We start from the raw sequence: 26,983 nt of genomic DNA on the forward strand, positions 1-26,983 counted from the left end.
TTGGCAGGGTATGCTCAGACGTGAGTCCCTTGCTCACTTTGCCACTGGAGTCAAGCAAGCCCGCCTGAAGACAGCTGTAATGCCAGCAACCGGTCCTGGGAAGCTTGATTCCGGTCCAGGGAAGACATGGCTTGGCAGTACGGGCTGGACTGTTCCCATGAGGCACAGGGTCAGACTGATTTGCATATGGCCATGTCTGAACTGGGGTGGCGGAGTGAGCTAAAGAACGGTGATGGATTAAACCCAGATCAGTTGACTGGGGGTGAGTGTTTGTATTGTCAACGCTCCGTCCATCACCACCTTTGGTTTTTCTTTGTTCGCCCTAAGTTGGCAGGGTATGCTCAGACGTGAGTCCCTTGCTCACTTTGCCACTGGAGTCAAGCAAGCCCGGCTGAAGACGGCTGTAATGCCATAAACTGGTCCTGGGAAGCTTGATTCCGGTCCAGGGAAGACATGGCTTGGCAGTTCGGGCTGGACTGTTCCCATGAGGCACAAGGTCAGACTGATTTGCATATGGCCATGTCTGAACTGGGGTGGCGGAGTGAGCTAAAGAACGGTGATGGATTAAACCCAGATCAGTTGACGGGGGTGAGTGTTTGTATTGTCAACGATCCGTCCATCACCACCTTTGGGTTTTCTTTGTTCGCCCTAAGTTGGCTGGGTATGCTCAGACGTGAGTCCCTTGCTCACTTTGCCACTGGAGTCAAGCAAGCCTGGCTGAAGACGGCTGTAATGCCAGAAACCGGTCATGGAAAGCTTGATTCCGGTCCAGGGAAGACATGGCTTGGCAGTTCGGGCTGGACTGTTCCCATGAGGCACAGGGTGCAGACTGATTTGCATATGGCCATGTCTGAACTGGGGTGGCGGAGTGAGCTAAAGAACGGTGATGGATTAAACCCAGATCAGTTGACTGGGGGTGAGTGTTTGTATTGTCAACGCTCCGTCCATCACCACCTTTGTTTTTTCTTTACCCCGCCTCCACACCACATATCGCCATGGCCACCCGGAAGGCTACAAGATAACACACCAGGACCTAACAAACATGGAGGTGGAATTGCCATCATCAACAAGGACACCATATGCAGCATGACAGTCTCAGATAATTCAACTCCGATAATGGAGCACCTCAACTTCTAACTCCACATAGATGGAAAAAGCACCATCAGAGGCACCTTCACCTACAGAGTACAAGGACCATACCCCAACTACTGCAAAGCCATCCTCAACTTCATCGCTCCAATAGCCATTTGTTGAAAATTAGTACGTTTTTGTGAACATTATCTGCGCCATCTTGCCTCTTCCCCTGATGCCACACTTTTGTCGTGCACACCCGCCATTTTAAGATGCCCCGATCAGAACGAACCCTTTTGCATGCCGCTGGCCCCTGACATAGCCCTTCGCTTTCACTAAGCCTGCACGCTGGCCACCCCCTGCTTGCACCTGCCTTGAGTCATAAACCCCTCTTCGGCGCTGCTTTGCCCCAGGCCCTCATCCTGTTCCCAGCGCGACACCTCCCTGCTTTCCTTTCATGATCTCCGGCCCTTAGATGCAAACCCCCCTTTTTCCCCGCGTGCCCGTTTTGTCTTCCCCGTTCCCAGGCCGACACCCAGCTCTGCCGATACCACTCCTTGCCCCTCCCCGTACAATAGAAAGCTTCCCCCATCAAAGAATCCCCGGGTTGATCAAAGCCCCCACCCCATGAGATCCGATCAAACCCCCCACATTCCGTGAATCGGCGGATTATCCAGCTGCGCGATACTCATCACCTGTTGTGACTAGGGTGGGGACTTCAACTGTAAATGTGTGTGGGAACGGGCCCAAAGGGGAGTTCCGAGGATGTCTTTTCCGTACATCAAAGCTTTAACATGTATGTGTAATCTACAATAAAGTCATAAATGTGTGTATAAGAGGCCAGGCCTCAGGAATACAGTTAGAGCACCTCAGAACGATACCTTCTGTCCGTTTCGTTGTGTTCTCCTCCGGAGAGAATAAAAAAACCTTGTTTCCTGCTTTCCAGTCTCCAGCGCCTGCCTCTTCATTTGATTTAATAACTAGAGGGTCACAGAGGCAATACCGCCGGGCAAATATCGATTGTCCCCGACCCGAATCAGGTTTTTACAATTGGCGTCCCAAGCGTGGGGCCCATCAGCGACTCGTGGATCCAGTGGGAGAGGTCCCGACGACAGAGTGAACGGCTGCAACGATCGGGAGAGCTCTTGCCCAATAGACCCTCGTCTGGCAGCCGATCATCCGAACTTCACTAGTTCCGAACAGACCTCTCTCGAGTGATCTACGGTCCTGACTGGGAACCATCAGGAGTGCCGTGAGAAATACGAGAAAAAGAGGACGATCGGGCGCTGGATTCGGAAGACAAGAAACTGTCCACATGGTCCGGGTAAGGTCGTGTAATCACGACAAGTTGCGGAAAATTTGTTTGATTGCTTGATTGTTCAAAATACTAGTATTGCTCGTTTTATTTTTATTTTTTTTATTTGGAGATTCACTGTCTGCAAACGGAGAAACAACAGGCTCTCTCTCTTTGCAAGCAGTGGAGGATAGGTAGGGTAGCAGCCGTGCTTGTTTTCTTTCTCCCCCACTCAATAATTGCTTGAAACTGAACTGTTGTTCGCAAAAATATTGTTCCCTGGAGATTCCCTGTCTGCAAACAGGGAAGTGACCACCCTTTTTGCAGATAGTGAAAAGGGTAGGTAACGCAGATCTTTGCGGACCTACTCATTCTCCCCATTGTTATTTGTTGGTCTTTTGGTTTTTTGATCCATGAGGTATTCACTGCCTGCAAACAACGTAGAATAGAAATATTCTGTCTAGTCTTTGCACCTAGTGATAAGATAGGCAGTGCTGACTTTTTAGTCCCTCGTTACGAGCCGTCATGTCTGTCTTCTCCCCACTGATAAATAGCCTGTTTAGCCCGGACCGGGTGTTAGAGGTGGACCATATAGCTCCACTAGAAGGCACCCCTAATAAGGACATGTTCATAAACTATGGGTTAGTCACCATAGCTTATAATAAATTATGGCACAGGTATACCGAAGATAGCCAAGACAAACAGTGGCCACTAGCAGGATCCTTTGACCTTGATAAAATAGAAACGTTAGAAATAGCCCTTCGAAATAATAAGACAACGCCAATTATGCTCGACAGTCTCGGTATGTGGCGCAGAGAGGCCATGCAACGACAGAGAAAAGACGAGGACAAACAAAGTAGAGAAATATACCGACAGGACAGCCCCAGGACACCGCTACCCACGACTTACCCCCCGACACTATGCAAAGGACGACCAGACTTAGGGTCAAACCAATGCGCTTTTTGTAGGTATGTCGGACACTGGAAAGCCCAATGCCCGACTCTACTGAGCGTGAGTAAAGGCAAAGGGCCGACAGGAACGACAGACCGGCAGTACGAGAAAAAGCGCGAGACAAAGAAGAACCCGACTTACATAGACAGACCAGACAGAATCACCACGTTTGATTATGCCCGATGGCACAGATTTCGCCAGGAAAATCTCAGCGGCATGCTCAAGTTCTCCTAGGTCGGGCAACGTCAAGACGGGAACCCAGCCTCGTTTCAAATTTACAGACAGAAAAAGATAATTATGACCAATAACTGTTTTATATTCGTCTTGGGTCTTTGTATGTCGTACTTGTACTGTCCCCCGTCTGAGTTTGTGTGTATGTAATGTACAAATCTACGTCATCCCTCTACACGTGTTTCCGTGTTACTCAACCTCTGTTAGCAGAAACTTAGCATAAAAGCAACCTGAAAAGAAAGAAATGGTAAAACAAAATCCGTAGACCATTAATGAACTTGAACTTTTAATTTAACACAACAAACAAGGAATAATAACGGTAAAACTGTAGAAAATGAAAGTCAAACAGAACATTCGCCCCCCCCCCATTCTGGAACCTTCCAAAGTAGGGCAGGGTTACGGCTACGCCCAACCAACGGCAACCCATATAAGGCGAGCCTTGCTGCCAACTCTTGGTCAGGAAATCTTAACGTATGGGGGAGCCGGAGGAGAGGCAGGAGCCCGCAGCCTGGGCATTTGCAGGTAGTCCCGCCACATGTCTCCTTGGCCGGCCGCAACGGGCCTGGAAAGACTAAAGCGGTCCCGCCACATGTCCGGAGAAGAACGAGGCACCTCTTCCTTTTCTCTTCCGTCACAGCCGCAGCAGTCCTGGACGGCGGGATGTCCTGCACGTACCTCCACAACAATTTGTCCAAGTTGGGCTGGGAGGGAGAGGCGACGCGGACGAGCCTCTCCCACCTCCACCGGTAGGAGGTTTCCCAGCCCCTGGCCCGACGCCGAACACCCCCAGTCAGGCGATGGTGCCAATACTTCCACAGCACCGAACACACAATGGTGGCACCCAAGTACTTGCGCAGCACCAAACGTGCAATGGTGGCCATACTCCCACAGCACCGAGCACAGGACTTGGGGAACACCGGATGTGGAGAGACCTTCATGCGGGGCGATGAAAAGGAGCGGCATGGAGTGCACCGGGAGAAGGAGACGAGGCGAACGAGTCTCCCTCGCGCCCCCCAGGTGGGGGCATCACAGCCGCACCCCAGCTGAACGTCCCGCTTTCACAAAACAGGGACCTCTTCCTTTCACTCCGAAGGGTCCCTTCCACTCTTGCAAACTCGACGAGAGTGGCCCCTGTAGGGCCTCAAAATGGCGTCTGGATCCGCTGGAAGGCGGGCCCCGGCCACTAGAGTAACTTTGACCAGCAATATAACTCGAACATTTGCCCCCTGGAGCACGAGCCCCCATCTCCGACAGCATCTCCGCAGCCTTGAAGATCCTACAAAGGTCCCCGGCGGAACCTCCGGCCTTCGCAGGTTTCCGGTAAGGGACGGCTGCCTTGATCGCCAGCGAAACAAACATGACATTGCCACACCTTCAGTTAGCATGAATTCTAGAACTGCCGAAAAGGACTCTGGTCCAAACTGCCAGTAATGGGAAACATTTCCCCTGATGCTGCTTCCGGACTGAGCCGGCCCCGCCCAAAATGGCGCCGGTATCAATCGGAACTTACGAACACCTCGTGGTGTTCCTTCGCCCAAATATAAACTTGATGTTCTGAGATTTTATATGATCCTTTGTACACTTGGCTAGAAAAGACAAAGAGAACTAACTCGACGAACAGTATGAAAAGATCCCCGTTGCAAATGTTGATTACAAATGTACAATGTATTATATTTTTTTATAACTGATGTAAACCTCATTTACGACGCACACGTACGGTATGCATATAGGAAATCTGATTACAACTATTATGATTATGCTTCTAAATTATGAAATTAAAATGCCCTCGAACCCCCAGCCAATTAATAGACGTTTTAGTTTCTTACAAATGAATGAGTAAAACTTTCCGATGTTTTTATTGCCGCAAACGACACACCCCACTGTACGCACTTTAGCCATTGCCACGACCGGCCAAATACGACCGCACCCTCATAGTCCACATGCTGAAATGATTTTGAAAAATAAAGTTTTTGAAACTATGGACGGGTATTGCATGCTTTATTTTAAAAATGTGGGATCGGTGGGAAAGTTCTTTTCTGTGCACCCTACTCTGCTCTCTCTCTAAGGTTAAAAGAAGATGGTTGCCCAGCCCTGGAGGACGGATCGGATCGACAACACGGCACTCCGCCTTCAAAGTACGCGACTGACTCATGAACTCTCGCGTAGAGGAAGACCTTGACTTCCGAGGATGGGTAAAACGAACGGTGTAAATGAGGGAATGTAAAGGGAGGGTGAAATGAAATATTGTAAATATTATAAAGTACAACGTTCCAAAGTAGCAGGGACCCAAGAACCGAAGAACCTTAGAACGCCACAGCGTTGAAAGAGGTTTAAGGATCCCGATAGTAAATTACATCCTCTGACTAGATACCTCGCACTAGGCACCTCTGGTTTCCTTTTTTACGTTTCCCCGCACACGACCTATATGAACACACTACCCCCCCCTCGACTCCAGAAACCATACCCCCGGGGACCCTGCCCCGAGGAGGAAAGACGAGTAAGAGGTAAGTAAAGGACTTATGAATCCATGTATTTGAATGCGCGCGAATGCTGTCTCCCCCACCCCCCCCCCTTTTTTTCCCTCTGCAGGTTACATCTGAGATTACAGCCGAGGTGTGGCGAAGATCTGAAGCCTTGCCATGTCTAATACGCGAAGCGGACTAGCGCCGCAAGGTGGTGTTTAAGCACGCCTGCAAACTACTCACGTACCGAACAAACCCGAAAAATGAGCACAACCTGATAAAAAGTGATCACCCTTAAACCAGACCGGATGAATGAACCCATGTCACGTATGATGCGAAACTATGAGGGAATGTGTGTGTGTGACTGAGACGTTGACCCAACTGGTCGAAGGACCGAGAATGCGAGAAAGTGCGACAAAATGGTACCCCCTTTCTTCTTTCCTTTTTCTCAAGGCATGTCCCCTCTACCCTGTTTAATGCTCAAACTGCATGATTACAAGATTCTAACCCAGACCCGTGAATGCCCTTTACTGTGTAATGCACTAAATAGCCTTTCTTGAATACACTGCCACCCTCTCTGTTGCACGTGTACTATTTAGCCTGCCGTTACGCTCTCTCTCTCTCTCTCTCTCTCTCTCTCTCTCTCTCTCTCTCTCTCTCTCTCTCTCTCTCTCTCTCTCTCTCCCTCTCTCTCTCTCTCTCTCTCTCTCTCTCTCTCTCTCTCTCTCTCTCTCTCTCTCTCCCTCTATTTTTGCGCTCCCACTCTTCCGAGTGACTAACCCCGAAATTGGCAGACTGCCACCCCTAGCACACCACCTAATTGGCTTCAAATACCGTCAGTATTTGCACAAAAACTTGTCTGTAATACAATCACCCCGAGACCGCGTCATTACCTCTCCTTTTTTCCGCTAGAAGTCAATGAGCCAAGGTTGGGCCGTAAGGGAAAGGACAGGTAAGACGGCAGAGGTTCCCTAATCTGGCCCGAAATAAGGGAACTACATGTCAACGGCTCCTATAGTATAAAACAAGGACCTCAGAATACGCGACCCTCCTCTCCCCGAATTTTCGCAATACCCAAACCAGAAGAATGATCACCACTGTCACCTCCCCTGTATCAGCCGGCCAAAACTGGAATTATGAAACTACCCCTCATTTCCGGTTGTGAGAGATGGGTCGATTTTTGCCCTTACCACAAGTTTCCTATGTCCCTGGTCGTTTCCCGTAAAACCCCTGTCCTTCCTGATTAAGTAATCGGGCTGTAAAAGGTTATGTAGGATCCAGAATGATGTTTTACAAGGTTAACAGACTAGTCCAAGGTAAAGAAATCACCGAAATGAACCCCGTAGTAGTTTAAAAGCAGGATGCATCTATAGAAAGGAAATGTTTTAGCCATGTTCGCCTCTCAGCAAAATACCTGTGTAGTACCATGTTGACGACTCACAGTACCCTTTGTAAATATAAAACTCTAGAGAACAGCATATCTTTGCCAGGTTCGTCTCACGAAGGTGGGTCACCATCAGATGAACTGTCGTGAAATAATTATGAAGGAAAGTCATAGTAAATCCAACAGGCCCGTCACCGGTCATTTCATATGCCAGTTGTGAGAACGAGCAGTTTCATTCTTTGCCTGGAGCTGGGAGAGAAATAGACTTTTTTGATTATCTTCATCTGCACATTTTCTAAAGACTGTCTTTTCAAACTTGTTTAAGGGTACTGCTGTTGGAGGAGAGAAGGACCGGATGTGGGAGCACGAGGCCTGACTGCAGACTAAGGAACACCTGCGACATTAGCCAAGGCGAGACCACGACAGAAAAGAGCTGCAGGACGAGGCACTGTTTTCGACAACATGAGAAGAAAGGGTCGACCTGATGCCCCTGCTCGACGTCCAGTGCTTGTCGACAAGTCCCCGCTCTCTGAATTCGGTCACATGCTCGCCTATCTGAAGTCTCTCGTTCCCCTAGTTTGTTCCTAATTTGGCCTTGCTCCATCCCCCTTTTTCCTCTGACCTACCCTATGGACTGTTTTTGAACACTCTTCTTCCATCTGAACTTTCTGACCATCACCTCAAAAGACACAGGGCGAAAAGGACCTTTCCGACCAGAAACGCGAGGAGAGGGTCGTGCCCTGCAACGCAGAACTTAGAACAGAGCTGGACTTGTAGCTCCACCGCCGGTGCTCAACAGCGCCAACGAAAGACCACAAAGAACAATGAGAACTCGTAAACTTCGAACACTTGACATCCTCAATCACCGTTTTTGCTACGCCTCATTTCTCTCCCAGCCGCCATTGTATTGATCATGCTCCAATTCGAACCTGAGATATATGTAATAACCTGCCAGTATGAAATATGTACTTGCTGCTCTCGCTACAGAACCGTTTTTGTATTACATTCCTATGACTTTCCTGCTGAACAAGTTTATCAAAGTTTATCAAATAGGCCCACCTCCTAAAAACTAGAAATGTTAAAATGTATTGTTTACAACTCTTTTCACCTAGGGTTCCTACCGTTTTCTCTCTCATGCCCACCACAATAGAACCAAGTAGAAAATGAACCAGCAAGATGTCTTGAATATGTTAAAGGGAGGACTGTTGAAAATTAGTACGTTTTTGTGAACATTATCTGCGCCATCTTGCCTCTTCCCCTGATGCCACACTTTTGTCGTGCACACCCGCCATTTTAAGATGCCCCGATCAGAACGAACCCTTTTGCATGCCGCTGGCCCCTGACATAGCCCTTCGCTTTCACTAAGCCTGCACGCTGGCCACCCCCTGCTTGCACCTGCCTTGAGTCATAAACCCCTCTTCGGCGCTGCTTTGCCCCAGGCCCTCATCCTGTTCCCAGCGCGACACCTCCCTGCTTTCCTTTCATGATCTCCGGCCCTTAGATGCAAACCCCCCTTTTTCCCCGCGTGCCCGTTTTGTCTTCCCCGTTCCCAGGCCGACACCCAGCTCTGCCGATACCACTCCTTGCCCCTCCCCGTACAATAGAAAGCTTCCCCCATCAAAGAATCCCCGGGTTGATCAAAGCCCCCACCCCATGAGATCCGATCAAACCCCCCACATTCCGTGAATCGGCGGATTATCCAGCTGCGCGATACTCATCACCTGTTGTGACTAGGGTGGGGACTTCAACTGTAAATGTGTGTGGGAACGGGCCCAAAGGGGAGTTCCGAGGATGTCTTTTCCGTACATCAAAGCTTTAACATGTATGTGTAATCTACAATAAAGTCATAAATGTGTGTATAAGAGGCCAGGCCTCAGGAATACAGTTAGAGCACCTCAGAACGATACCTTCTGTCCGTTTCGTTGTGTTCTCCTCCGGAGAGAATAAAAAAAACCTTGTTTCCTGCTTTCCAGTCTCCAGCGCCTGCCTCTTCATTTGATTTAATAACTAGAGGGTCACAGAGGCAATACCGCCGGGCAAATATCGATTGTCCCCGACCCGAATCAGGTTTTTACACATTGACTGTGAACACTACATATTCCTAGGGGATCTTAACTTCAACCTCAATGACCCCAGCTACACCAGCACAACCATCCTCCTGGAAAGCATGATCAAGATCAGCCTCAGGCAACTTGTCACCGACCCTTCCCACATCACAAAACACATGTTCAAAGCCATTTTTCAAGTCCAGCAACAGAGTCAAGTACAACCACATCTCACAGCTCACCTGGAACAGAAACTGGTAAAGATATCAGAAGACCAGTGGAACAATGCTCTCAACTTCTACCTCCCAGACACAACTTTCAATCCAGAACAGGCTGCAAAGAACTTCTCTCAGTGGATCACAGAATGCACCAACAAAATCGCTCCCACCAAGCTAGCCAAATCCAAAGGTACTGCCAGAACAGCCAGCTGGTTTATCACTGATCTGAAATCCGTAAATATAAATGCCAACAGCTAGAAAGGAAGTAGCGCATCATCAAACAGACAAGAGAACACCCCACATTTAAGACAGCACTCAGCCAGTGCCAACACCTTTTGAAAGAAATGCCCTACCGGACCGCATAGAAGCCAGCACATAGAACGTCACCATTGTGAAGGTGTTCTCTAACTCCTCAGCCACCGAAAACGATATCGTACCCTCCCAAGAACTGTGTGACACCCTGATGGACTTCTTCCCTGACAAGATCTCAGTCATCTACTAAAACCTCTAACCCCTCACCACTGACAGCATCAGCCTACTCACACCCACACACACAAACCCCAAACACCGGCTCACCCATTGGGACCCTCTCACAATGCAACACAACAATCACCGTCATGAACTCCGTGCAATCAGAAGCACCCATGGACCCCTGGCTCCACCACATCTTCAACCTTGGGAGTAAGATGATTGACGATGAGCTCAAGAAAGTACTGAATGCCTCTATCACCTCGGCCTCCTTACCTGAGGACTGGAAACATGCTGAAGTGAGGCCCCTCCTGAAAAAAACAACCACCAACCACCAGACCCAAAGAACTATTGACCAATCTCCATTCTCCCCTTTCCAGCAGAGGTTCTCGGAAGGCAATCAACCAGCAATGTAATGAACACCTGAAACATCACAGCCTCCTGCATCACCTTTCAGTATGGGTTCCAAGCCAACCACAGCACCTATACAGCCCATTGGGGTCCTCGTGGACCCTGGCGAAACAGCAACCCTTATCCTCCTGGACCTGTCAGCTGACTTCGACACAGTCTCCCATCATATCTTGATCAACAGACTCCACCACATCGGAATCCAGGTTAATACTTAAAATGGATCACCTCATACCTCACAAGAAGAACCCAGATAATCCGTACCCCACTGTTCGCCTCAGAAGTGAAGAAGATCATCTGTGGCATCCCCCAAGGATTGTCCCCCAGCCCCACCCTCTTCAATACGTACATGACCCCCCTGACCAACTCTGCGAGACCGCACGTACTAAACATAATCTCCTACACCGATAACACCCAGATCATACTCTCACTGTCAGAAGACCCATCCACCACTAGAGCCAACATCCACATATGTATGATGAAAGTCGCCGACAGGGTGAGGACAACCGTCTCTAACTTATCTCAGACAACACGGAAGTTCTCATATTTGGGAGTAACACCTCACCATGGAATGATGCATGGTGGCCTGCGGAGCCATGCCCACAAACTTGGCATCATCTTGGACAGCAAGATATCTATGAAGAAACATGTAAATGCAGTCTAATTCGCCTGCTATACACCCTGCGCATGCTGCTCAAGATTTTCAGGTGACTCCCAGTCAACACCAGAAGGTCTGTCATGCAGGCCCTCATCATCAACTAGCTGGACAACGGGAACACACTCTAAGTAGGAATCACCGCACGTTTCCTGAAGAGACTATAGACGGTACAGAACTCAGCGGCAAGACTCATATAATATATATATATATATATATATATATAATTGCACGCTGCGACTTTGATTACAGCCATTGGTAGTTTTTAACTTCACCAATAATTTTTTTAACTTGAACTACTGTGTATGATATGAATTGCATAATCTAATATTAATATTATTCTCTATATTTGTTTTAATTGCAACTGTTTAATTGGTGTTTATTAGAGGCTTTAAGTATGTTTTTATGTCCATGGACCACGTGACAACTATAAACGGATGTTTAACTCTCGCAGCGCATATGTGATCAAGGCCATTACTGTCCGAAACACGTCATGCAGACATACTGCAATAAAATAAGAGAAATATACAACGTATCTGTTGCTGTCTCTTGGAGGAGGTTACGGATATATATATATACACATATATATATTACCTACTGGCGGTCGCCAGAAGGTAGTTATAGTTAGGACCTAGTTTCCATAGGAAAAGCGTTTTTTGTTTTCCTAATAACTTTGGTGCCGGTTGACGAATCTTCGCGAACTTTTCAAAACTTGTGGCCCGTTCCGGTTTGCTCCTATCTTTAAAGTTTCGGGGTGATTTGCCAAGCGAGGGCCGAGAAAAAAGGGGGTCCCAAATCGTGTTTTTTCCATAAGAAACTTTAGACACGGCTACAGCCCGAACTGCTGAACGGAATTACACCAAATTTGGCAAAAAGTTAGCCCTTGTTTCAGAAAGAACTCTTTTCTTAAATGGTGTAAATCCGTTTAGTAGTTCCTGAGCAATAAAAAAATAAGAGGTTGAAAAATGCATTTTCCATAGGAAACTTTAGACACAGCTACAGCTCTAACTGCTTAACGGAATTACACCACATTTGGCATAAAGGTAGCCCTTGTTTCAGAAAGAACTCTTTTTCTTAAATTGTGTAAATCCGTTCAGTAGTTGCTGAGAAAATAAAATAATAAAAGTATCGATATATACTAGTAGTAGTAGATAAGCTTCAGTCCATAAAAAATGTATCATAAAAGCGTCACATACAAAATCCACATTTATATCGATATTGGTCCTTTAAAAACCATCATAATATACCTTAAATAGAACCATTAAAAACCACAATATGTACAAGCTAAAAAGAAAGTCGGTTAAAAAAAACTGGAAATCCATTAAACACAAGTCTAAAAAAGGGAATAGCAGCTTGACATTCTTGTTCTTTCTGGGAGGTATTAAATCAGATTTATCGCTCAATGTCTATCAAATTTTAAGACCTATTGTATTCTTGCCTGTAACTTTGATCAAACTGGTTTGAGCCATCTCGTTCTAGCTTTCCTATAGGCCGGGCATGCTAGGAAAAAGTGGGCAATGGATTCATTGGTATGGGCACACAACTTGGGCAAGGAGCAGGGACTGCATTTGGCCCTTTCCATGATGCTATCACATTGTTAATTGGCAGGGTCCCTAATCTCATCTTCATGTATAGGGCCCTGTCCCTGGGGACCTGTATGAAGTCAAGATAGGGTTCTAATCTACAGATGATTTTATGTTGAAAGAACCCTTCAGTGAGTTTCCCAGCTTTTGCATTGGAAACATCACGCATCTGCTCCCAACCCCAGTAGGCACGCTTTAAATCCTGCTTGGAAGGCGGGATCTAGCTAGCCCAAGCCTCACTTAATCCAATGTCACCAGTGAGCTGCCTAAGATCAGCTATCCATTTTACTCTGTTCCCCATGTCAACAGATATCAATTCATCGAGGGCAGCAGCATATTTGGACAGCTCGGTGGTCCTCCTTAAACACGCCCAAAAACGTAGGGGGCGTAGACGAGCGATATCTTGAATAGACCGTCTTCCCATATCATAGAATAAGGGCTTCAAAGGAGTAGAGGCGGAAAGCGAAATAAGATCTCTTAAAAATTTGTTTTCAGACTTAGCTAATTCGCTAGTGCTCTCCATTCCCCAAAGTTCAGCCCCGTAAAGGGCCAAAGGTAAATCTTTTCCGTCATAAATAGCGAGCGCCGGGGCGACTGGCCTACTCGCAGACAGCTGCTGTTCTCTGGCCATCCCCTGGACACCCGCTTGTGATTTAAGAGCATCTTGTCCAAATGGGAACTCCATTTCCTGTTTTTCGAGACCTGGATTCCCAGATAGTCAAAAGACTCAACCACATCCAGTGGGGCACCATTTAGAGTGAGGTTGTTCCTGAAGCTTTTCGAGGGGTTGATAGTCATTAGCTTGGTTTTGCCAGTGTTGATTGTCAACCCCTGGTCGTTACAAAATGAGCTAAATCTGTTTAAAAGCTTTTGGACGCCGCCGGGTGACTTAGAGATCAAGAGAGTGTCATCGGGAAACAAGAGGGTTGGTGTCTTCTCCCCCGCCAGTGTGAGAGCGTCTGTTGGTTCCCCCGTTGAGGTAATCCAACACACCCCGTTAATGAATAGAGAAAATAGGGTGGGGGGCCAACACGCAGCCCTGGCGTACCCCCTGCTTACCACGATGCTCTCTGTCACCTCCGCCTGGGACCCCCACCTAATTCTTGCATAATTACCAGTGTGCAGCTTTTTTGGAAAATCAAGAATATAAGGCGGGATACCCAGTTGCCTGACAACCTGCCAAAGCTTGTACCGAGTGTGTACAAAAAAATTGCCAACTTCACCTTACTTGACACCTCCCAATTGAGGAAAACAAACCAGTATTACTATATAGTCTGTTTGGTATATTTACTTAATACCTTTTTGCTTTTTATTTCATTATATTCAAAAAAGTTTAGGTACAAAAAAGACACTTAAATACATTCAACAATTCCAACATAAATTTTAAAAGCAAATTACATTCCACATTGCATATATAAACACCACATAAATTACATTACATATATAAACACCATATTCATTTGGATCAACAATTAGACTCACATAAATGATATCTAACTAAACAAAGGACAAAGTGAACATTTAGATACTATTATTAAACAAGTAGCAAATTAATGCATATTAAATTTGTCAAAGTCATTAAATGTGCTGCAAATTAATGCATTCCTGATTCAAAAGCCGACGCGTTTCGAACCCATTCCTGTCACTTTATGGGTTCTCATCAGGGCTCTGTCTCTTTTATTTATCTACAGGATATATGTAAAAAAGAAAAAATGAAATTCTATTTTAGTATTTGAATAGAATTCTTGTCAATCACCTCTCTACCATTCGCGAAATGACGAAACCAGTACCTGAATCGAACTCCCGAGCTCTCAAAGAAAATAAAAATCCTGATAATGATACTTTACATTATAGATAAAGAAACACATGATCTATAAAGTGAATACTAGAACATACGACCAGCAACGATTCAGGTACTGGTTTCGTCATTTCGCTTTTTTGTACCTAAACTTTTTTTAATATTATGAAATAAAAAGCAAAAAGGTATTAAGTAAATATACCAAACAGACCATATAGTAATACTGGTTTGTTTTCCTCAATCGGGAGGTGTCAAGTAAGGTGAAGTTGGCAATTTTTTTGTACACATTTAATTGATGGTCCAGCTGACTTCATGGTTAAGGACCTAACTCCTTAGTGTCAGAAAAAAAAAAAAAAAGGCTTGTACCGAGGCACCAGGTTAAAAGCAGTCTTCAGATCTATGAAAGCTAGGTACAAACTGCCTTTCCCTAGGATCACTGACTTCCAATAGAACATGAAGAATCTAAAGACCTGGTCCATTGTTCCCACCTTCTGCCTAAAGCCTGCTTGATAGTGGGACACGATGTTTCCATCCTCTATCCAAGTTCTAATCCTCATAAGGAGGACCCTGCCGACCTCCTTCTGTATCACGTTGATCAGGCTGATTGGCCGGTAGTTGGCAGGATCCTCTCTATTCCCTTTTTTGAATATTGGAACTACCTCCGCACCTTTCCAGGAATCTGGGACTGCAAAACCTCTTAATATCAGATTCATAATAGATAGAATGAATTGGGCCCAAGGCTTGAGATCACTCAGAAGCAGGTCCCCGCGTAGACCGTCGGGACCTGCTGCCTTCCCTGGAGCAATGCTATTTATTGCTAACTCCACCTCGTGGATCTCAAAACTATCGGATATCTCGGAGGCTCCTAGGATAACTGGGGAAGTTTCAGTGGTTAAGGGCATAGAGCGTTCTTCCCCTGTATAAAGATGGGAGAAGTGTTCTTGCCATTGCTGGCCCGTGATATGATTGAGGATTGGGTCAGATATTTTCCTATCCCTACAATTAATTATATTCCAAAAACAGGTAGCATCCCTCATCACCGAGGCCTCCTTCAATTCCTGCCAATGATCCTCCTCCCAGTTACGTTTTGCTTCCACCAGGGCCTTAGCATATTCTTTCCTGGCCATCTTGATTGTAATTAGGTCCTTCATCCTAATTGCAAGGCCTAATGCCACCCTTTTTTCCCTGCAGTTTGGGGAATACCAAGGATTAATAGACCTTGCTTGATCATGCTTCCTAACGGATTTTCCTTCTACAATAAAAAAAGATCTCAGCTTATCTATTGTATCTCAATAAAAACAATTAGAATACGGTTGTTTCCCCGTACCACTATAAAGTGACTTCAATTCTCTGTTCTTGGCCTCCACAACCTCCATAATACCTTGTAGCTTGTCTTCATGTTTGGAGACTTTATGCCATTTCAGACGGCGCTTACAATTAGTAGGGATTACCTCTCTGCTTGTCCTTATGGGGCGGTTGCGTGCCTTAGACCCGGTCAACTGACAAATGTTATTTAATTGTAGGCAGAGCGGGTTGTGATCACTATCTATAGAAGGTACGACTATGATATCTACTAAATCCCCCAGAGTCGGACATCCATGAGAATGTAGTCTATTCTGGACGGGGAGCTTATTCTATTAAAAGTGGTGGCTCCGTTTAAATCGGAGCACGTTCTCCCATTAACCGCTCTTAGGCCATATTCCAGAATAAGAGCGTTAATTTGGATGGCTCGCTGGACCACTTTTTGATAGGATCCAAGCTAAGGGGTGGGATGGTCCATTTTGCATCCTCTTCAGCAGTTCCTAAAGGGTCACCCACACTAAGCGGTTTGAAAGTGACATTGAAATCCCCAGCTCGATACATAGAGGCACAGAGGATCCGTGCAACCTCCCGACCACGAGCTTTATTTAATTGGCTGTCAACACTACAAACCAGGAAGTGTTGGCAGCCATCTTGTGCCTCGGTAACCGGGCACAAGAAAACTGGGGAACAAAGGTGTAAAACAAGAAGAGGGGGCAGGGTGGAAACACCATGACCCCCTAGACCTGCTCAGGGGTCCCACAAGGACACCCAGGACCAAAAAAGCATGTTTTTTTAAAGAAAATCGGCGAGATTCACGCACCCAGCGCGAATTTCGGCCCAAAAAAAACAGTCCTGGGGCATGCAAAATTGAAATTGCGGGGGCCCAGGCAGGTCCCCGCAGCCCCAGGGACCGCCACCCCCCAGGGCTTTCATTAAAGGGGGGCAGTGAGGGGGAGTGAGCCCACCGCAGCCCCGGGTACCATCTCCCCCGGGCTTTGTATTTTTTATGTGTGGGGGGCCTCCAAGGCCCCCTCCAGCCCCAGGGACCGCCACCTCTGGGGTTTTTAGTAATTATTTTGTGGGGGCACACAGCCCCCCCGCTGCCCTGGGGACCGCAACCCCCGAGGCTTTGAAAAAAAAAATCATGCACCTGTGTGGGCGGGCTCGAACCCCCCCACACGCCCCGGGGACCGCCACCTCTGGAGGTATCTGCTGGGCTAGTTGGACCCCAGGGACCCACAGGATTCAAGGGGGCTTAATCCCCCAACTTAAAACACGCCACGGAGTGTGTTTGCACAGTGGTGAAGGGTGGGGGCGGAGCCCCAGGTGTCATGTGTGCAAACACACCCTGTGGCTTGTTTTTGTTTTAAGTTGGGGAATTAATTCCCCTTCAATCCTGAGGGCCCCTGGGGACCAACTAGCCCACCAGGTACCTCCAGTAAGCGCCAGTGGCCTGCGTTGCAGAGAGGTGATCCAGGCCACGTCCCATTTTACGAATCTCTGCAATGCAGCTTTGTGGTGCTTACTTGAGGTACCTGGTGGGGTAGTTGGACCCCAGGGACCCTTAGGATTCAAGGGGACTTAATCCCCCAACTTAAAACGCACCACGGGGCGCGTTTGCATAGTGGTGAAGGGAGGGGGCATGGCCTTTGTCTATCTCTCCCCAATCCCACTGCGTGGGGCTTACTGGAGGTAAAAGGTAGGCTAGTTGGCCCCTAAAGGACTCCCAGCAGTGAAGGGAACTTCAATCCCCATCCAAGAGCATGCCAGGGAGTGCGTTTGTAGAGTGGTGTGCAAAGTGGGCATGGCCTGGTACGAGTACTTACCAATGCTGCTGTGTGGGACTGACTGGAGTAATAGTTTGGGAAGTTGGCCCCAAGGATGTCCTCAAGGGCCAACTAACCCTCTTGTTACCTCCAGTAAGTTCCACACAGTGGGATTGCTAAAACGTCTTCGGAGGCCATGGCCCCCTTTCTCTACCACTCTGCAAACGTGCCTTGTGGCAGACTACGGGATGGGGGATGAAGTCCAATTTAGTCCTGAGGGAGTTTGGGGGCCAAGAATCCCTCCTGGTACCTCCTACGCAGCGGAATTCCTGATTGTTGGTTGGACGCCCAGCACCCTTTCTCCACCACTCTGCAAAGGCGACTACTAGTTAAAGGGAGATAAGGTTAGGTTGTTAAGTTGGAATATTGCCGGTCTACGGTCCAAGAGAGGAGACCCCAACTGGTTAAATTTTGTAAAGCTGTATGACATTGTCGCCATGCAAGAGACCTGGGATACGGAATGTGATTTTTGGTTGGATGGCTTTACTTCATTTTTTGTACCTGCTTTGCCCTCTCCAGCGGGACGGAATAGAGGGGGCCTCTTGATGTTGGTCTCGTGAATGTAAAGGGTAAAATTATAAAGGTTGATTGTGCCACACATAATTTCCTTGCTATAGAGGTAACCCTGGTTGATGGTTGCAAAATACTTTTTGTAAACTGTTATAATTCACCACATGGCTACCCTGCGAATGTGCATTCAGTATGGCTACTAGATTTTTTAACTGTTTATAAGGAAAAGCAAACCACTTATTGTCATTTTATTTTATTGGGTGATTTTAATGTACATTTGTGTTCACATTGTGACCTAATTGATGCAGATGGCCCTGACAGTATTTCCCTCCCGCACTTTGAACATAGCCAGAAGGGGCAGGTTCTTGAAAACCTACTAACTAGTAATGATCTGTACGAGGCAGAGTTTCATGATAAAAGTTCACGAGTAGCCACATATACTGGAAGGGACTGTGAATCGATAATTGATTACATTTTTCTATCATTAGGTCTTCTTAAATATGTGATTTTTTATAATGCTTTATCCATGCCATTGAGTGATCACAATCCCGTGGAGATGGAGTTAGCTAATGGTTTTTCGCTCCTACATTCTCCTGTTACCCCACAGGCTGTAATATCAGTCAAATCTAAAGATCAGGGGAGAAGGATAAAATGGGGACAGGTAGTTCCTGATGATTTTTTCCTTAATTTAACATCAATGGCTGCACAAGATTTAAATATTTGTGTCAATCCTCTCTCTAAGGGCGAGGAGGTTTTAACATCCTTTGAAGGTATCTGTCGGACAGTGGCCATGAATTTAACAGCTAAAGGCCAGGGAGTTAAAAATAGACCGGTAATGGGCTGGTTTGATAATAACTGCAGTAAAGCCCATAACCTCCTTAAAAAAGCACTTAATGCTCGTCCGAGGGACAAAGTCTTAGTGGTACAGCGCAGAAAGGATTACTCCAGGGCAATCCAAGCACGTAAAAATTAATTAAAGAGGGAAGCTTGGGCCGAGCTCATGGACAAAGCTACCCTAAAAAATAGTGCCAATTTTTGGTCAATTATTAATACCCCATTGTTCTCTCGTGACCAAAACGCGGCGCTGGAACTTAACATCTCTGAGGAAGACTGGCTTAGCCATTTTGAAAAAATCTATGGTAGTAACATGGAGAAGGAATCTTTTGAAGTCCCTGTGTCCGAACACCCCCTGGCGCCTGTCAGATTTGATACAGTTGAAGTCATTAAAGCAATCAAGGGTACTGCGGGTCGAAAGGCCCCGGGCCCTGATGGGGTTCCCGCTGATATGTTTAAGGTAAATACTTTGTACTGGGCTGATATTTTAACTAAAGTTTTTAATGCCTCAGCCATTGTGGGATTTCCTAAATCTTGGTCCAGAGCTACTATAATCCCAGTGTTTAAAAAAGGTCAGAGGGGAGACCCAAGATGTTATAGGCCTATATCATTGTTGGACTCCTCTATTAAAATTCTAGGGAAGGTTGTCCTGGCTAGAATAACATCTTGGGCCAAAGAGAATAATATTCTGACAGAGGTACAATACTGCTTTAGAGCGGGGAGGAGTACGGAGGACCAATGCCTCAATCTTCACCTCATAATATCCAAGTACACGAGGGCAAAAAGGGGATCCATATTCCTAGGCTTCATGGACCTATCCACAGCCTTTGATCTAGTCAATAGATCAAGGCTGTGGACTATGCTCTTGAAAATGGGACTTGACTGCTCCTTGGTGCATTTCCTAGCGGAGTTGCATAAAGATCTGAATGCCTCCATTAGGATGACAACAGAGGGGAAATGTACAGCGAGTTTTAGGTCCCGCAGAGGGGTGCGCCACGGCTGTATCTTGGCCCCCATGTTATTCACGTTATACGTGAATTCATTGGAGGCTAACTTAACAGCTGTCACTCAGGATATTCCGTGCATGGGGGGTGCGCCAATTCCGGTGCTCCTCTATGCCGACGACGCGGTGCTGATAGCCAGGACCCCGATTGCCCTGCAAAAGCTGCTTGATTCTTTTGGAACTTTTATGTCCAGTCTAGATCTGGTGATTAACAGTGGAAAATCCCACACAATGTCAGTAGGGGGCTCTAAAAGTAAATACAAAACCTTTTTTTGTGGCAGCGAGGTTATCTCTAGTGTAAAGGTTTTCACCTATTTGGGTGTAGTATTCGATCATAGGGGTACTTGGATACCACAGCTAACATCCAAAGCGAATGCAGTGAGAAGTTCTGCCACCGCAGTTTTGGGGTTCGCTAAAAGATTAGGGGGGAAACCCACAGAGGCGATCTTGGCTATTTACAAAGCCAAGACAGTCTCTATTGCAAGATATGGGGCTGCAATTTGGGGGTTTGTAAAACCTGAACGCATCCAAACGGAGGAAAATAAATTCCTGTGGTCATTGCTGGGCCTACCTCAGTCAACAGCAACGTACTCCCTACACCTTGAGCTAGGTCTGGGATACATCACAGACATGATAAAACTAGCTCCGATCCTGTTATGGATTAAGCTCTGGTTAAATCCGAACCTTAGTCTTAACCATAAGATCATAAAAGATTGTCTAAAACTAGATCACATGAGGGATATTCAGTGGTTGTCCTATGTAGAGTCTTTGGCTGTGAAGCTAGGACGCCCTGAGATTTTTGCTAGACCAGAATCCCTGTGTAAAGCAGATCTAGTGTGGGTGAAGACTAACTTCACTAGGCTCTGTGTTGCCGAGCGGGAAGCGGATGAGCTAGGTAAACCCTCTGTGAGGGCACATGTAATGGTAACCACATCCCTTGAGTTGGCTCCTTATTTGTCAGTGGTGACACATTTTTTCCATAGATGGTTACTGACAAAGTTCAGTTTCAATCAAATCCATATGATTCTTTGGGATGAGAAAGGTTGGTGTAGGCCTGAGGATTCAACTCCATGTAAATGTGATGACCAGTCCGCCCAGGACACTGCGCACTTTTTGTTCTTTTGCCCCTTCTATTCTGAACCCCGGAATCGATTTGTAAAACCAATACTGAAAGAGATGAGATTTACGCAGTATAAGCCCGCATTGTTATTTTTGCAAATGATGGAAGCCCCCGTAATTATGTACTGTATCGCCAGTTTTCTGGCTGCATCTGTAAGAATTAGGAGATCAAGATTGGACCTTTAACCCAGAAAGCTAACTATTTCTGTACCATTTATTTAAATAATGGATCTGAATAATGGATTGTTGGGCTCGAATGGAAATGAAATTGTGTAATTATTTTTTTTATAACGGGTTTTAATTGTCATTATGACTGAAATTGTATTAATTGATTTTTTAAACATGTTTTAAATAAGTTTTATAAATGTCTGGTATACTTTTATGATTTTAATTAATCGAATAAAGTGGTTTTGACTTGAATTTTTTTTTACTAGTTAAAGTAGCATATTTCTGCACCTCTGACTTAGAGGTAGTTTTAATCCCCATGCCCTATTATGTACTAGGACCTTACAAAGGAGGTCATGCTAATCACTGGGGTACCCCAACGCATAGTGTTCCCTGGTGTATGTAGGTGTTTTCACTGTATTCTAAGTGTCTTTTAGCATAGCACTGGCTCTAGGCCTGGTTAGTCACAGTCAGTTACCACTAGTACCCGTCTGAAAAAGTTGTGGGCACAGGATGATTTTGCAACAAGGTCTCTTCCTGCCCCTCTGTTGGTTTTTTCTGCACATGTCTTGTTCTTGCACTTTTCTTCGTCTTTGTGGACTTCTGTTGTTTCTTTCTGCATTGCTTTTGCTTTTGCTTCTTTCTGTGCGTTTTTTCTTCTTTTTTCACATGTCCTATCTCTGTCGGCATAGTTAGAAACTAGCATTTAAAAAACCTTAGCAATTCACTGAAAAAAACATAGGATTCAGGGGCATTATAGTTAGTTGGACATTTCACTCGTACAAAACCAGTGAAATTCCCCCGTTATAGTTAGTTCAGCGAACTATAACTCGCACGCCCGGAATGCACTGCTGATGACTTCACATATTACATCACTCATGACATTGTCAGTGACATCACTCATGACATCACTGATGACATCTCAAATTACATCACTGATGACATCACTGATGACATCATCCTTGTGATAGAGTGGCAGACTTCCTCTCACCCCAATATAACTTTTGATACACACACTCAAAAATACAAACTAACATTTTCAAAACAATGGACATACTAATACCAGTTACAACATATCCATTCAGTAATTCCAAGATCTATACACACATCCACTAATTCACCAACAGTCCTAGACAGTCACTCATACATGTACTCACTCATCATATGTGCTCATACATCTATACATACTGTTACACACCGCCACTCATCACTCACACACATACAAACAAAGTATCAAACATCCATTTACTTGCATATACCGGTATACATACACCACCACACTTACTTCTACAGAAACTTACACATACTTACTCTCTTAAACAATCACTTATAGAAACACATACTTATTTATACAGGAACTCTTCCAATCTCCCACTTTTACATATACTCACTTATATACACCAATACTCACACATACTAGTTTAAAACATATGTAGTTACTCATAAAGACACTATTGAGACAGTCATTCATTCACTAACACACTCATACACACACTCATCCACCTATACAGTCCTTCAGAAATGCTGTCTTCAACACATACAAACAGTAAGTCACTCACTCACGCATCTATGCACTAAGTAATACGCCCACCGAACCATACAGACATCCAGACACTCATACTGATACTCAAAATACCAACTAATAACCCATATAGACACTCATATAGCTACTCACCAACCCATGCAGCCACTTATACACAAAATGAGAGACTGATACAGATATTTACATATTTAAACATTACTCACTAACCCATGTATTCACTAGGATACACTTAATCAGTCAGTTATACAATCAATTTTACAAAAAATAAATCATCCATTTATTCACTTATATACCCATTTATTCTTCCATTGACCTTGAGATATACATATATAAAACATTATACTGCAGTTTTTAATTCATACGGAATGCTGGGATATGTAGTGTTATCCATTGAGCATTATTCATTACCTAGGTAGGTTTCGATGTGCAATGTTCTTTTAAACGTTAATTAATCTCCTTAGTAGGATCTGGTACAGTGAAGACAAGACATTCTTCATTTAGGCAAACTGTGCTGTATACGTGAATTAAAAACTGCACTAAGCCCATCCCACTAGGGGCTGCAAACCAATAAAAGGCATGCTAGTGAATGAGCGCAATTCTTTTCTGCTTATACAGCACAGTTTGCCGAAATGAAGAATGTCTTATCTTTACTCTACGCCACACCAAGCCACTTTACTCCACTCCACTGTATGCAGTCCACTCCACTGTACTCTACTTCACTCTACACCACTGCAATCTAGACCAGTGCACAGTACCTTGCACAACTGCACTCTACGCCACTCTGCTCTACACCACTCTACCTCACTCTACTCTAACCCATTTTACTATACCCATTTTACTCATCACGGGAACGAGGAAATTCGACCACATATCTCCTCACCTGAAGGCACTAAACAGGTTACCTTATGAAGCTAGAATTAAAATGAAGATAGCCTGCATTACCCACAAAGCGGTCCACTACAACACGCCTAGATATCTAGCCAAGAAAATTAAGCTATCGGGAGGTAACAGACCAACTAGAAGCGCTAAAGAGTTGCTATTGAAGCCGCCCTTCTTCCGAAAGAAAAAGACCTATGACCGAGCATTCTCCGGAGCCGCCCCCAGAGTCTGGAATTCACTCCCTCCTAACATCAGGAAGATTAAAAACACTGCAACATTTAAACGGGAACTGAAGAACCACATGATGAGTAAATTCCCTACATAAAGATCCCTACAGACCACTGGTATGAACATTTACGCCAAAAGAGGCTCAGACTCATCATGAATAATCTGAAGATCAATAAGACAAATGACCGATTACCGCTCAAACCCCGGCTGTACACTTTACTGCTACCTCATATCTATGTGTTCTCTACTCTGTATCTCACACCTGAAAAGATATTACCTCTACCTTACTTTGCTTTTCCTTATGATCCTTGCTACTAGCTAAACTCATTCAACTCTCATTGCGAATTACTCAGGTAATTGTACTGATAATACTATGCAACCCTACCTCACCGAGCCGACTATATGACTATGACACAAGCTAAACCTCTCAATGCTAATGGCACAGGCGTTAAGAATATATTTATCTAAATCACCCTAGATAGCATATCACCTTCTACCTCATATCTGTTTTGCTGTTATAATTGCTACTATAATGTCAATCTGTAATCTTCTATGTTAAGCGCTCTGATACCCACGGGTCTTGTTCGCGCTATATAAAACTCTATAAATAAATAAATAAATAAATAAATAAATACCCTACATCACTCTATCTCACTTCACTGTACGCTATTCTACTGTATGTGACTCTACTCTGTGCCACTCTACACCACTAAACTCCCAGGTGGAAAGATAGAATTCAAAGGTAGAATTCAAAAGAAAGACCAGTTTTGGGCAGTAAAAGCAGTATCTAGGTGGATGTTAGTGCAGATGATGCATAAATACATTTGTATTGACTTTCAATGTGTGTGTCTCCATCTGCCGTGTGTATCTCTATGTTATATGTCTTTTTTGTTCTGTGTTTATCAGAGGCTTTGTTTCATCCATGTGAAATGTGGTGGAATTGTTTGTCTGACAGAGAGATAAGACATGAGGTTTGTATGTGGAGCATGCAGGCCTGGACAGGTTAGAGTGTATTTGGATTTCATTTGAGGGCTAGTGCCGGAGGTGGTTGTGTGGCAGTGCCTGTTCCTACAAATGTGGTACTGAATCAAGCATGTTGTCACAGTGTCATTGTTCCATTTGTGCCCAATTGGCAGTCATTTGATATAAAGATCACCATCGAAAAACACATTTGTTGAACTGGTGGCACAAATGAAATGTCTAAACAATGAAGGATGAACAAAATGAAACCAGCCATGCTCATCTTCACTGCTAAAAGAAATACAAAGTGACAATTTGTGTGAACAAGAGTCATTACTCTCCTGAAAAGGAGGAATCACATACATCATTCAAAGAGAGCTTCATCATTTTAGAAGTGTCGGAAAATTCATTTCAAGAGCATGGCTGCTGAATCTGATACAAAACAAAGTCATTCAGCAGCCTGATGTGATTGTCATAGCTATGTGACTTTCACAACTTTATACTAGAGATGTTTAGACTGGAAATATTTCACATTTACATAGCTGTTAAAGAACTGCTGTAAAACAGAGCATCTAAGTGAATCAAGTGGAAGCTGCTGTAAAACATAGCATCTCAGAGAATCAAGTGCATGCTGCTGTAAAACATAGCATCTCAGAGAATCAAGTGCATGCTTCTGTAAAACATAGCATCTCAGAGAATCAAGTGCATGCTGCTGTAAAACATAGCATCTCAGTGAGGCAAATATATGCTGCTGTAAAACAGAGCATCGGTGCACGCTGCAAAAAAACAAAGCATTTCAGTGAATCAAGTGCATGCTGCTGCCAAATAGAGCATCTCAGTGAATCGAATGCATGCTGCTGTAAAATACAGCATCTCAGTGAGTCAACTGCATGCTGCTGTAAAACAAAGCATCTCAGTGAATCAAGTGCATGCTGCTGTAAAATAGAGCATCTCATTGAATCGAATGCTTGCAGCTGTAAAATACAGCATCTAAGTGAATCAAGTGCAAGCTGCTGTAAAACATAGCATCTCAGAGAATCAAGTGCATGCTGCTGTAAAACATAGCATCTCAGTGAGGCAAATGCATGCTGCTGTAAAACAGAGCATCGGTGCACGCTGCTATAAACAAAGCATTTCAGTGAATCAAGTGCATGCTTCTGTAAAATAGAGCATCTCAGTGAATCGAATGCATGCTGCTGTAAAACAGAGCATCGGTGCACGCTGCTATAAAACGAAGCATTTCAGTGAATCAAGTGCATGCTGCTGTAAAATAGAGCATCTCAGTGAATCGAATGCATGCTGCTGTAAAACAGAGCATCGGTGCACGCTGCTATAAAACAAAGCATTTCAGTGAATCAAGTGCATGCTGCTGTAAAATACAGCATCTCTGTGAATCGAATGCATGCTGCTGTAAAACAGAGCATCGGTGCACGCTGCTATAAAACGAAGCATTTCAGTGAATCAAGTGCATGCTGCTGTAAAATAGAGCATCTCAGTGAATCGAATGCATGCTGCTGTAAAACAGAGCATCGGTGCACGCTGCTATAAAACGAAGCATTTCAGTGAATCAAGTGCATGCTGCTGTAAAATAGAGCATCTCAGTGAATCGAATGCATGCTGCTGTAAAACAGAGCATCGGTGCACGCTGCTATAAAACAAAGCATTTCAGTGAATCAAGTGCATGCTGCTGTAAAATACAGCATCTCTGTGAATCGAGTGTATACTGCTGTAAAACAAAGCATCTCAGTGAATCAGGGGAATGCTGCTGTAAAACATAGCATCTCAGTGAATCCAGTGCATGTTGCTTTAAAACAGAGAATCAGTGAATCAAGTGCATGCCACTGTAAAACAGAGAATCTCAGTGAATCAGATACATGCTGCTGTAAAACAGAGCATGGGTGCATGCAGCTGTAAAACAGAACATCTCAGTGAGTCAAGTGCATGCTGCTGTAAAATAGAACATCTCAGTGAGTCAAGTGCATGCTGCTGTAAAATAGAGCATCTCAGTGAGTCAAGTGCATGCTACTGTAAAACAGAGCCTCCCAG

Source organism: Lissotriton helveticus, chromosome 6, assembly GCF_964261635.1.
Source record: "Lissotriton helveticus chromosome 6, aLisHel1.1, whole genome shotgun sequence".
Taxonomy (NCBI): domain Eukaryota; kingdom Metazoa; phylum Chordata; class Amphibia; order Caudata; family Salamandridae; genus Lissotriton; species Lissotriton helveticus.